Consider the following 12,891-nt stretch of genomic DNA (forward strand, 5'->3'; position numbering starts at 1 on the left):
ATGTTTGATAAAGGAAGAAATGTAAACGCTCCCTAATTTTGTGGGTTAAGATAAACTGTAGTAGGTGTTTTAGAAACATTGTGAGAGTGATCCAACCCAAGATACTGCTCCCAAGCATCGTAAACATCCTATTTCTGGAAACGACTATATATATACAATATCATAATCTTGATGGTACTCTGGGCGGGCAAGTGAGAGGAAGGCAAATTTTCACTTACTAAACTCCTCATCAGAACTTGCAGCTTCCTCTGTATTCGGACAAAGAAGAAGGGATTGCCGAAATTATGATTTTGCATATTCTTCTTAGTAAAGTGGTATACATGAATTAGGCGATCTTTTAGACCAATAGAAAATTTGCCCAAAGTAAACAAAATGACATGGTATACTTCTGATGAAGAGATCAATCTTTTTGAGGAAATTAAGTTTGATCCCGGTGTTATGTGAAAATCACCTTCCAAGCTAGCTAGCTTGTGGATGGTGACATAATTTGCTTTCAAAACTCTCTTCCTATATAAAGTACTGCAAAATATTTGTTATCCAAATCTTCATTTCTAGAATATGTTCATAATCGTCAGTTTGTGCACACTCGATCTTTGGAAAAATCCAAACGAAGATTATTTATGTATGGAGATGCCTAAGCTTTCTATGTATGATGATGTTGTTGAAAGAGTAGCTCAGCAACTTCGTTTTAATAATGCATGAAAAATCAGGTTTACTTCACACAATTGTTACTCTCAACAACCTAAACCTCAACCTATTGAGTATTGTGTAGTGGATCTTTGTTTGAAATGTTGTGGTGAAACAATCAAACTTATGATATTTTGTACTATCAAGTACTAGACATCCCTCTACCAGAATAAGAAGGTTTGAAAACATTGACGTTAGCATTTCATCATTTTATAAAGGATGAAGTTGTTATCCAAACTATTACGCTTCAGAAACATAGCACTGTTGGAAATGTGATTAACGATCTTAAGACAAAATTGGAATTGTCTCATCCTGATGCAGAACTGAGGTTACCTGAAGTTCTCAATCACGAGATGTACAAGATTTTCCCACCTAGTGAAAAGATTGAATATTGTTTAGAATCCTCAGCAACAGACACAATAATAATAACAATCGTCCTCTCCAACAAAAAAAATATAAAATAAAATAAAAAATAAAGAACAAAGGTACTCGGGTGCCTTGTTTCCAGCCCTCCCCTCTCATTTATATGAAGTAGCTTAGAGCTTCTTTCTTTCTTGATTCACCTTCTCCGTATAACTCGTTTCATTAAAGAAGCTCACTCATATTTGTAGACTCTGATGACACACTTGCATAAACTTGTTCATTGGGCAAATTTAAAATCATCCATCAAAAGAGATCGAACATCTACACTGCTATACAAGGGAGATGCAGATCTATCTTAAGCCACTACCAAAGCTCTCTCCGTTTCCATTTCAAAAATCTCTCGTATATGGCAATGTGCAACGGTCACGTAGAGGTTCTTCAAGTCACTTCCAGAATATCCATTGGTCATATTTGCAATAGCTTCCTAACCAACTTTGGGTGACAATTCCTCTTTGACTACTATAACTCCTAAAATTTATCTATTTGGAGTAACAGACAAATTCACCAGCAATCTTCGAGGAAGCCTCCGATTGACTGCCTCATCAAAGTCAAATGGTCGGATTGTAGCAGCAAGAACCAACACTGGTTCCTTATCCTTCGTATGGAGGCTATCCCAATTTACCATAAATCCATTCTTTATTTTACGCAAAGCCTCGTGTTCACATGGAGCGGTGCAGACTGTCTGAACCTTGAATCCATGTGAACACGAGGCTAAGCGTAAAATGAAGAATGAATTTATGGTAAATTGGGATGATCTCCGTACAAAGAATAATGAACGAGTGTTGGTTCTTGCTGCTATGAACGGACCATTTGACCTTGATGAGGCAGCCATTCGGAGGCTTCCTCGAAGCTTGTCGGTTAATTTGTCTGATGCTTCAAATATATAGAAAATTTTAGGAGTTATATTAGTCAAAGAGGAATTGTCACCCAATATTGATTTGGAAGCTATCGATCTTCCAAGCGAAGCTATCAATGTTTATAGTCAATCTTCTTGTTGCTGAAAAGAACAAAATATTAGTTTAGAAAACTTGAAACATAACTAAACCAGAAGCATTCGAATCAATAAAGAAATCAAAACTGAAGATAAAGGATAAAGGGAAGAAACTCCAAATGCATCAAATTAATCAAAAAGAGAACAATTGAAAAGAAAAGAGAGATGGAAGAAAAAGTACATGGATGGGTGCAGGGTTATGACATTCATGGCTATATAATTGAGAGATAAATTAGTAAGTTATGCAAATAAGAGGAAAAGATTTCATTTTCCTGTTTTGGGGGTTGTAATTGTATGGGGTGATTTTATCCTACTATGAGGAGAAGCTATCAGAGAGAGATTAACAAAAGATGGTCGAGACTCAAAAGAATGAAATGTATGGTGCCCTACATTTAGATTCGTTGTTGAGAGAACCCAGGGCTGTAGGTTCATGAGATGCAGGTTAGTTACTTGGCTTTGTTTCCCTAGTGTTTTTTCTTCCCTTTCTTTTTCGTTTTCACTGTGGGTTAATCTATCGGTTTTGTGGTTAATCTTTTGTTTACTTCACTACATCCATATGTCTTATGGTTCTGGATTTGAATTAGGAAGTCTTGATGGCATTATTTGTTTGACAAACATACATACATGCATACATGATTTTCATTAGGTTTTAACAAGCATTTCTCTTTTTTTTTTAAAAATTTCTGATATCTAATTCAAAATTATATTTATATATGACAAAAGCTTGCTAGCTTGGTATAGTCAGCTAGGGATTTAAATAGAGTTATTTTATCGGATTAGCGATTATTTTATAGTGGTAATGGTGTTGTCTGAAATCGTTATTACACGACCGCGATGTCGGTCAATGTCGGTAATGACCGCAATAATATTCCTTATATTCATATTCACAAGAAATTTAAATTCTTATCGTAGTTATGATATGTTCTCAGTTACAAATTCGTCAGACATTGGTTTGTTCTTTCTGTATTTTTATTATTTTCATGATTTTCATTTTTTTAATATTTTTATGTATATTTTAAGATCTATATTTAAGATTCTTGATATCCGATTATTGGTAAAACAGGTGTGGAGCAGCTTTTTGCAACGATTGTGGATCAACCCAAGTGGATCATAAATATCATTATTGCTTTACATGCAAAGATTAATATAGAAAGATTTTTTTGGCCCTCAACTTTATTATTTTAATTATGTTAATTTTTTATTATCATTAATTTATCTGACATGACGGAATAATAATATGGCTAAATTGATAAAAATAACTAACATATGTTAATATTGTTCCATATATTTGATACTTTTTATTAGGTATTTTTTTCAAGTTAGTACTTAATTTCTTTTCAGTTGGTACCTAAATTTGGCACATTTTTTCACGTTAGTATTTAAATAATTTTATTCTCAAATAAAAAGAATTTGATTCAAATTTTACTGTAATGGGAATTTTGTGCTAAATGTTATAAACCATGTAGATGGACAAAATCAAGCGACAAACAAGGGCGGGGAATGATGACAATAGGTTCCCACCAAGTTGTATACATTTTTTCAAAAATATTGTTTATATACTGTCAACTTACACAGGCAACTTAGCTCATTGCTGGATATTGAAATAATCCATGTAGAGAGCCGGACATTTGGTGCAATGTTTGATCAAGGAAGGGAATCTAAATGCTCCCTAATTGTGTGGGTAATTATAAACTGTATTAGGTGTTTTAGAAACAATGTGAGAGTGATCCAATTCAAGATAAATCTCCCAAGCACCGTAAACATCCTATTTATGAAATCGACTACATACATAAAATATCAGAATCTTGATGGTACTTTGGGTGGGCAATGTTAGTGTATAGATGTTAGTCAAGTTAGATGTAACCAAAGCTGTTAGGAATTGGTTTAGTGCAGTTACTAGTTAGTTAAGGGAAGTTGTTAATCAGCTGTTATAGTCAATCAACTGATATAAATGAACTGCTAAGCCTCTAATCATGTAAGCAAGATTCATTAAAATGAAATGCAGAGTTTATTCTTCTATTCTCTCTTCTGATTCTTCTATAGTACTTAGGTTTATATCATAACATGGTATCAGTCGCTAAAGTCCTGGTGCTGCTGTGGTGTGACTTCTTGCTGCCATTCATGAAAGCTCAAATGTTCGTCTTCTACCTTCCTTGCTTCGTCGTTTCTTGCTTCTTGGTTGGGTACGTATTTTCTTGATAGGTTAGATTGTGTTCCTATCTAAGTTCTGTTCAATATGGTTGACCTTATGGCTGATCCAACTCGTGAAGAAAAATACGTATTTGTTGTGGAAACATCAAGTATCGTGTAAGCTCCATTCAACATATACCTAAACACGATACAGTTAAACTCACTGAAAATACGTATTTGTTGTGGAAACATCAAGTATCGTTAATCGTTGATGGTTATGGTTTGTTGAAGTTTATTTCTCCCAATATAGTTGTTCCAAATGAATTTGTTACTAATGATGCTGGGCAACTTGAGGAAAATTCAGAATTCCTCGTCTTTAGGCAACAAGATAAGTTGCTTGCCTCTTGGTTGTTAACTATTGTAAGCATGGAGGTTCTGCCTCATCTTACTGGTCTTACATCTGCAGCTGCTATTTGGAATGTCGTGACACGTTTATTTGGTGCACGATCTAGTGCAAAAATCTCATCGCTTCGCCATACTTTGCACTCGCAAAGGAAGTATGGTTTGTTTGTTCATGAATTTTTTAGCAAAAGTCAAAGTTGTTTGTGATTTGCTAAATGCCTCTGGAAGTGTTGTAACTGAGTAATAACATGTTAGTGTCATTTTAGTAGGCCTAACTATGGAATTTGAATATGTAATTGCTATAGCTTCCCGAGAAGAGGTTTCATTGGACACTTTCACCAAAATATTGCTTGACTGTGAAGCTCGGCAGAAGATGTTCTTAGGTGAAGGACTCTCGGCCAATGTTGTTCAGCTGAAGCCTGATGGTGATTTGAGTGTTAAAAATTCCACTAATGATCATTCCTCTCAAGTGCGTGATCAGCAAGGAGGTGGTTATCGAGGACGAGGTCGTGGACGGAGTTATAACTCCAACATACCACAATGTCAATTATGTGGTAAGTTTGGGCATGTAGTACATAAATGTTATCATCGTTTCGATCGTGATTACACTATTGTTGCTGACTCTAGTACTTCAGCTGGAAATTATTCAAAACGACCAAATGGTTCGGGTATTGATCAGCATCAACCCTCTTCATAGTGATATAATCATGCAGTAAATACGGTGTCATATCCTGGCTTTATTCATGCACCTTCCCCTTATCTATATCCAGTCAGTTCAATAATTCCTGGTGCTTCGTTTTGCTCCCCAACAGCCTTTGACTACTATCCATCTTCTGGAGCTTCAGTTGGTTCTTCCAATGATGTTTCGAATCCTTCTGCAGTAGGCCATAATCCATTCTTGGCACCCACAACACCTGCAGCTTTTGTTTCAAGGCTTCCATCCTCGGGTGTTCAGTCTTTTTTGAAGCCCACAAATGATTCGTGCTCGAATGCTCAACTAAATCACGTTTCTGTGATTTCAGATCCTATGGACCTTTGGCATTGACGCCTTGGTCATGCCTCCAACGATGTAGTAAAATATGTTATAAAGCATTGTAATGTCTCCATTCATAAGAATAAATTGACACATGTGTGTTGCATGTATGCAAGGGAAGGCTCACAAAATCCATTTTTGTTCTTCTACCTCGCAATATAATGAACCATTTTAGCTAGTTGTTTTAGACGTTTGGGGTCCTGCTCCTTGTAATTCTTTGGATGGATTTTCATTTTATGTGTCCTTTGTTGATATCGCAAGTAGATACACCTGGGTTTATTTGCTTAAAAGGAAATATGAGGTACAATCATGTTTTATTAATTTTTACAAACTAATAGAGGTACATTTTGGCTGCAAAATTAAGGCTTTACAAACAGATGGTGGTGGTGAATATCACTCGCTTAAGGGGTGGCTGCAGCAAAACGGTGTAGAACATCAAATCTCATGCCCAGAAACCTCTGAGCAAAATGGCTGAGATGAGCGAAAACACAGACATATATTTGAAATGGGGTTAACCATGCTCACTCAAGCTTCTTTACCCCTAAAATTTTGGAGCTATGCCTTTGTATCTGAAATCTATCTTATCAATAGACTGCCCACTCAAGTTTTGGATGGAAAATCTCCATTTGAGATCTTGTATAACAAGGTACCAGCATATGACTTCCTACGTGTCTTTGGGTATGCATGCTTTCCATGCATGAGGTACGCTAATCACCATAAACTGGAGTTTAGGTCAAGGCAATGTGTTTTTCTATGCTATAGCCCATCTCATAAGGGCTATCGATGTTTGGATGATGATGGAAGGGTGATCATCTCTCGACATGTGGTGTTTGATGAATATGTTTTTCCCTTTCAACAAAGATGCAACATCTCCACAAATAGCTCGTGTTCTCCAGGGGGCACTGAAGACCTTCTTCCAGTTGTTACAACATTAGCTTCTGGACCAAGTGGAGTGACCGAGGGGTACCACCTCGCATACTGTAAATTCCTTATTTACTGATGGTTTGTTGTTACCTGTTGAATAGGTTGTTGCAGAATCTGTCGATACAAATGGAACAACATCTTTATCCACTGGTGGAATATTGCCTCATGAGGAGCAGGTTGCTACAGACTCAGCAGATGCTCCTATATGTCATGCGCCACCTGGGGCTATTGCTGAAGAATTGGTTTCGGATGCTGGTATTGTATCTCGTCTTGGTGTTGAAGCGTGTTCTTCGACTAATACTATGTCGCCCACTTATATTGATCAGATTGCCCTCAATCAAAATATTCACCCCATGGTTATGCGTGGCAAGAGTGGGATACGAAAACCAAAGGTGTTGAATGTCTCTTTTAGTGACAAAGAACCTACAACAATTTATGAGGCTTTCTTACATCCTCATTGGAAGGCTGTTGAACATGCATAATTTGAGGCCTTGACTCGCAATAAAACTTGGACATTGGTCCCTCTTCCTAAAGGCATGAGAGCTGTAAGTTGTAAATGGCTCTTTAAAGTTAAAAGAAATATAGATGGCTCCATTGCATGTTACAAAGCTCGTCTCGTGGCCAAGGGATTCCTTCAACAACCTGAGATTGATTTTAATGAAATATTCAGCCCAGTGGTAAAACCGGTTACTATTCGAGTCATAATTTCCCTTGCATTAGCCAAAGGTTGGTCACTCAGGCAGGTAGACATCAACAATGCCTTTTTAAATGGACATCTATCTGAAGAAGTATACATGTTGCAGCCTCCAGGTTATGAACAAGGTGATGGTAATATGGTGTGCAAACTAAACAAGGCAATCTATGGCCTGAAGCAGGCACCCCGTGCATGGTTTGAAAGCCACAAAGAGTATTTGATCTCAGAAGGTTTTGTTTTGTCACGATCAGATGCCTCCTTGTTCATTCGCAGAACTGATGTTGATCTGACTTATCTACTGATCTATGTAGATGACATTATTCTCATAGGAAGTTGTTCGAGTGAAGTTCAAGGTGTTATAAACAAGCTTCATGTAAAGTTTGCATTGAAAGACATTGGGCTTCTTAAGTATTTCTTGGGCATCGAAGTCTACTATGACCCGAATGGTTTAGTATTGAACCAACAAAAATACGTGTTGGATTTGTTACAAAAAAGTGGATTTGCAATAGCTAAGGAACTTCCAACTCCAATGGTAACACCGTGCAAGCTTTCTGCTGCTAGTGGAACACTCATTGATGAAGTGGCTAACTATAGAAGCATTGTAGGTGCTCTCCAATATGTGGTGATCATTAGGCCAAACATTGCCTATGCTGTTAATCGTGTCTGTCAGTTTATGCAAGCTCATAGAGACTTACACTTCAAGGCAGTCAAGAGAATTCTGCGGTATTTACAAGGCACTTCGGATTATGGCCTGAGGTTTTCATCCTCTTCTCGACTGTCGTTGGTGGGCTTTGCTGATGCAAATTGGGGGGCTGAAGTGGATGACAGGCGATCCACTTCAGGATATTGCATCTATTTTGGTGGTAATATAGTGTCATGGAGTTCTCGCAAACAGCAGGTGGTTGCTCGGTCCACTGTTGAAGCAGAATATCGCAGTGTTGCCTCAGCTGCTTCAGAAATCGTTCGGCTTTTGTCTCTGTTCAAGGAATTGCAGTGTTCATTTCATGGTAAACCGACTCTTTGGTGTGATAATACAAGCACTGTTGTTGTGTGTTCCAATCCAGTCCTTCATTCGAAGTTTAAACATATTGAGTTGGATTTGTTCTTTGTTCGAGAAATAGTAGCAGATGGTCGATTGCAGGTGCAAGAAGTTCCAGCATATGAGCAGGTAGCTGATGCCCTCACCAAGTATTGTCTACCCCGATGTTTATCCGTCATCGACAGAAGCTATTGGTCACTCGGGTTCATAAGGATTGTTGTGCTTTGCTAACCAGTGTTTTTCAACATGTGAGTAATGATGAAGTTGAAGGTATGAATCGCATGGGGAATGTTAGTATATGTGAACAGCATGAAGAGTGTTCATCAGAAAGTAAAGCTGAAAGTACGAACTACATGGGGAATGTTAGTGTATAGATGTTAGTCAAGTTAGTTGTAACCAAAGCTGTTAGGAATTGGTTTAGTGCAGTTACTAGTTAGTTAAGGGAAGTTGTTAATCAGTTGTTATAGTCAATCAACTAATATAAATGAACTGCTAAGCCTCTAATCATGTAAGCAAGATTCATTAAAATGAAATGTAGAGTTTCTTCTTCTATTCTCTCTTCTGATTCTTCTATAGTAGTTTGGTTTATATCATAACAGGAAAGTCAGAGGAAGGAAAATTTCCACTAACTAAACTCCACGTCTGTAACTTGCAGCTTCCTCTATATTCGAACATTATTTCAGCCAAAGAAGAAGGGATTGCCAAAATTATGAATTTGCATATGCTTCTCAGTAAGGTGGTACACATGAATTAGGCGATCTTTTGGACCAATAGAAATTTGTCCAAAGTAAACAAAATGGCATGATATACTTCTGAAGAAGAGATCGACCTTTTTTGAGGAAATTAAGTTCGAGTCTGGTGTTATATGTGAACCAATTAACAAGAAAATAACCTTTCAATCTAGCCAGTTAGTGGAGGTGACATAATTTGCTTTCAAAAATCTCTTGTTATCGAAAGTAATATTCAATACTGCTATCCAAATGTTCCTTCATTTCTGGAATATGTTCATAATCGTCAGGTTGTCCTCTTTCGCTCTTCGGAAACACCAAACGAAGATTATTTCTATCTGGAGATGCCAAAGCTTTCTATGTATGATGATGTTGTTGAAAGAGTAGTTGAGCAAGTTCGTTTTAATAATCCATAAAAAATCAGGTTTACTTCGCACAATTTTTACTCTCAACGACCTAAACCTCAGCCTATTGAGTATCGTGTAGTGGATCATTTGTTTTACATGTTTCACCACAGTTAGAATTATGATATTTTGTACTATCAATTGGTAGACATCCCTCTACCCGAATTACAAGGTTTGAAAACATTGAAGGTAGCATTTCATCATTCTACAAAGGATGAAGTTGTTATCCAAACCATTAAGCTTCTGAAACAGAGCACTTTTGGCGATGTGATTAACGATCTTAAGGCAAAATTAGAATTGCCTCATCCTGATGCGGAACTGAGGTTGGCTGAAGTTCTCAATCAGGAGATGTACAAGATTTTCCCACCTAGTTAGAAGATTGAATATTGTTTACAATCCTCACCAACGGACACGATAATAATAACAGTCATCCTCTCCCACAGTAAAAACAAAGAACAAAGGTACTCGGGTGCCTGGTTTCCAGCCCTCTCCTCCCCTCAACGTAAAGTAGCTTAGAGCTTCTTTCTTTCTTGATCCACCTTCTCCATATAACCCGTTCCATAGACTCTGATGACACACTTTCACAAACCTGTTCATGGGGCATATTTAAAATCATCCATCAAAAGAAAACGAACGTCTACACTGCTACACAAGCGAGATACAGGTCTATCTAAAGCCACCGCCGAAGTTCTCTCCTTTTCCTTTTCAAAAATCTATCGTATGTGGCAATGTGCAGCGGTCACGCAGAGGTTCTTCAGGTCACTTCCAGAATATCTATTTGTCATATTTGCAATAGATTCCAAATCAAAATTGGGTGACAATTCCTCTTTTGCTAATATAACTCCTAAATTTTTCTATCTATTTGGAGCATCAGGCAAATTAACCATCGATCTTCGAGGAAGCCTCCGAATGACTGGCTCATCAAGGTCAAATGGTCTGTTCGTAGCAGCAAGACCCAACACTCGTTCCTTATCCTTAGTATGAAGACCATCCATATTTACCATAAATACATTCTTTGTTTTACGTATAGCCTCGTGTTCACATGAGCTGGTGCAGATTGTTCAGACCTTGAATCCATGTGAATACGAAACTGTGTAAAATTAAGAACAAATTTATGGTAAACTTGGATGGTCTCCGTGCAAAGGATAAGGAAAGAGTGTTGGTTTTTGATGCTACGAACCAACCATTTGACCTCAGGCTTCCTTGAAGGTTTTTGGTTTATTAACCTGATGCTCCAAGTAGATAGAAATTTTTTTGGAGTTATATTAGCCAAAGAGGAATTATCACCCAATGTCGATTTGGAAGCTATCTATCTTCCAAGTGAAGCTATCAATGTTTGTGGTCAATCTTCTTGTTGTTGAAAAAAAAAAAGATTAATCAAGAAAACTTCAAATAGAACTAAACCAGAAGCATTTGAATCCATAAAGAAATCAAAACTAAAGATAAAGGATAGAAACTCCAAATGCATCAAACTAATAAAAAGAAAACAATTGAAAAGAAAAGAGAAAGATGGAAGAGAGAGTACATTGATGGTTGCAGGGGTCATGACATTCATGGCTATGTAATTGACAGATAAATTGGCAAGTTATGAAAATAAGGGGGAAAGATTTTCACGTTCTTGTTTTGGGGGGTTCTAAGTTAGGCAGAGTTTTTTCACGTTAGTATTTAAAGAATTTTATTCTCAAACAAATAAAATTGTATACAAATTTTACTATAATGGGAATTTGGTGCTAAACGTTATTAACAATGTAGATGAAAAAATCAAGCGGCATACAAGGGTGGGGAATGATAACAATAGGCTCCCACCAAGTTGTATACATTTTAAAAAAAATATTATTTATATAGTGTCAACTTACGCAAGCAACTTAGCTCATTGCTGGATATGGAAATGATCCATGTAGAGAGTTGGACATTTGGTGCAATGTTTGATCAAGGCAATCTAAATGCTCCCTAATTGTGTCGGTTCTAATAAATTGTATTAGGTGTTTTAGAAACATTGTGAGAGTGATCCAATCCAATATACTGCTTTCAAGCACCGTAAACATCCTAATTCTGAAAACGACTACATACATGCAATATCAGAATCTTGATGGTACTCTGGGCGGGCAAGTGAGAGGAAGGCAAATTTTCGCTTACTAAACTCCTTATCAGTAACTTGCAGCTTCCTCTGTATTCGGACATTTTTTTTGGCCAAATAAGAAGGGATTGCTAAAATTATGAATTTGCATACGCTTCTTAGTAAAGTGGTATACATGAATTAGTGATCTTTTAGACCAATAGAAAATTTGTCCGAAGTAAACAAAATGCTATGGTATACTTCTGATGAAGAAATCAATCTTTTTGAGGAAATTAAGTTTGAGCCCGGTGTTGTGTTGAAAAAATAATAGTTTAATTGAATAAAATTGATGCTATTTATAATAAGTCATGTCACTTTGTGAATAGATTTAGGGTAAAGTATAGTAATGGTCACTGAACTTTTCTAAAGCTTTCATTTAGGTCCTTCAACTTTTAAAACTTACAATATAGTCCCCCAACATTTAGTCCATTTTCAATACGATCCCCCAACATTTAGTCTATTTGCAATATGGTCCCCGACCGTTTGACGCCGTTACACTACCGTTAGTACGTTTGCAATATGGTCACTGAACGTTTTAGGCGTTTGCATTTAGGTCCCCCAACTTTTAAAACTTGCAACATAGTACTAAGTTTCATTCTAAACCCCAAATTCCTTTTCGATCTCAAATTTCTTTTTTCGCTTCTCTCTTCTCATTTCCAGCGTAACTTTTCAGTCGGTGATGCATGAGAAATTCTAATCTAACTTTGAATTATGTGGAGGTGTTAACTTGAATAAGGGTCTATTGAGAGAAGATTCGACCAAGGGACTATCGGGACCATCAACGATTCAAGGTGTAATGTTAGATACATGTCATCTCAGGTGAAGCATAGATGTTCGATGAAATGCTTGTGAGAAAAAAAATTGGGTTAGAAATGTAGAGTTGACAAATACTAGTAAGATGAACTAAGTATAATTGTTGAAAGTCACCAACAATGCTGGAATTATTTTGTATAAATGACATATAATAATTTCTTCATTTAATTCTTGTGCTTAAAGATTTTCCCATAGATGATCAAATATAGTGAAATCTCAAACATCGCATTCACCTCTCGTTTGATTTTTGTTCTTCAATTTTCCGCCATGTAAAATTATAAACCCAAGCAGTGCTCAGTCTTTCAACTTTTTATTTACAAAGAAAAAATGAAGGAAGAATTGTTGGAACGCAACACCGATTGCGTTTATTTCTTAATCTCTCCCCTCACTTGCAAGAAGGTATTTATTTTTTCTTTTGGGCTATTCAGAAGTAAGCTTTTCCTCTTTCGTACTTTCCCATTTTCAGCTTACATTGTGTGTGTTTTGTTGATTTTTTTATGTTTCTGG

At 36.8% G+C, this 12,891-nt stretch overlaps 1 pseudogene; it reads left to right on the plus strand.

Moving 5' to 3' along the window:
- Window positions 1-372: 372 nt before the first annotated feature.
- LOC120138923 lies at window positions 373-1,997 on the plus strand (annotated as a pseudogene).
- Window positions 1,998-12,891: the final 10,894 nt, after the last annotated feature.

Source organism: Hibiscus syriacus, unplaced genomic scaffold (genome assembly GCF_006381635.1).
Source record: "Hibiscus syriacus cultivar Baekdansim isolate YM2019G1 unplaced genomic scaffold, ASM638163v2 tig00110716_pilon, whole genome shotgun sequence".
In the NCBI taxonomy this organism is placed as follows: Eukaryota; Viridiplantae; Streptophyta; class Magnoliopsida; order Malvales; family Malvaceae; genus Hibiscus; species Hibiscus syriacus.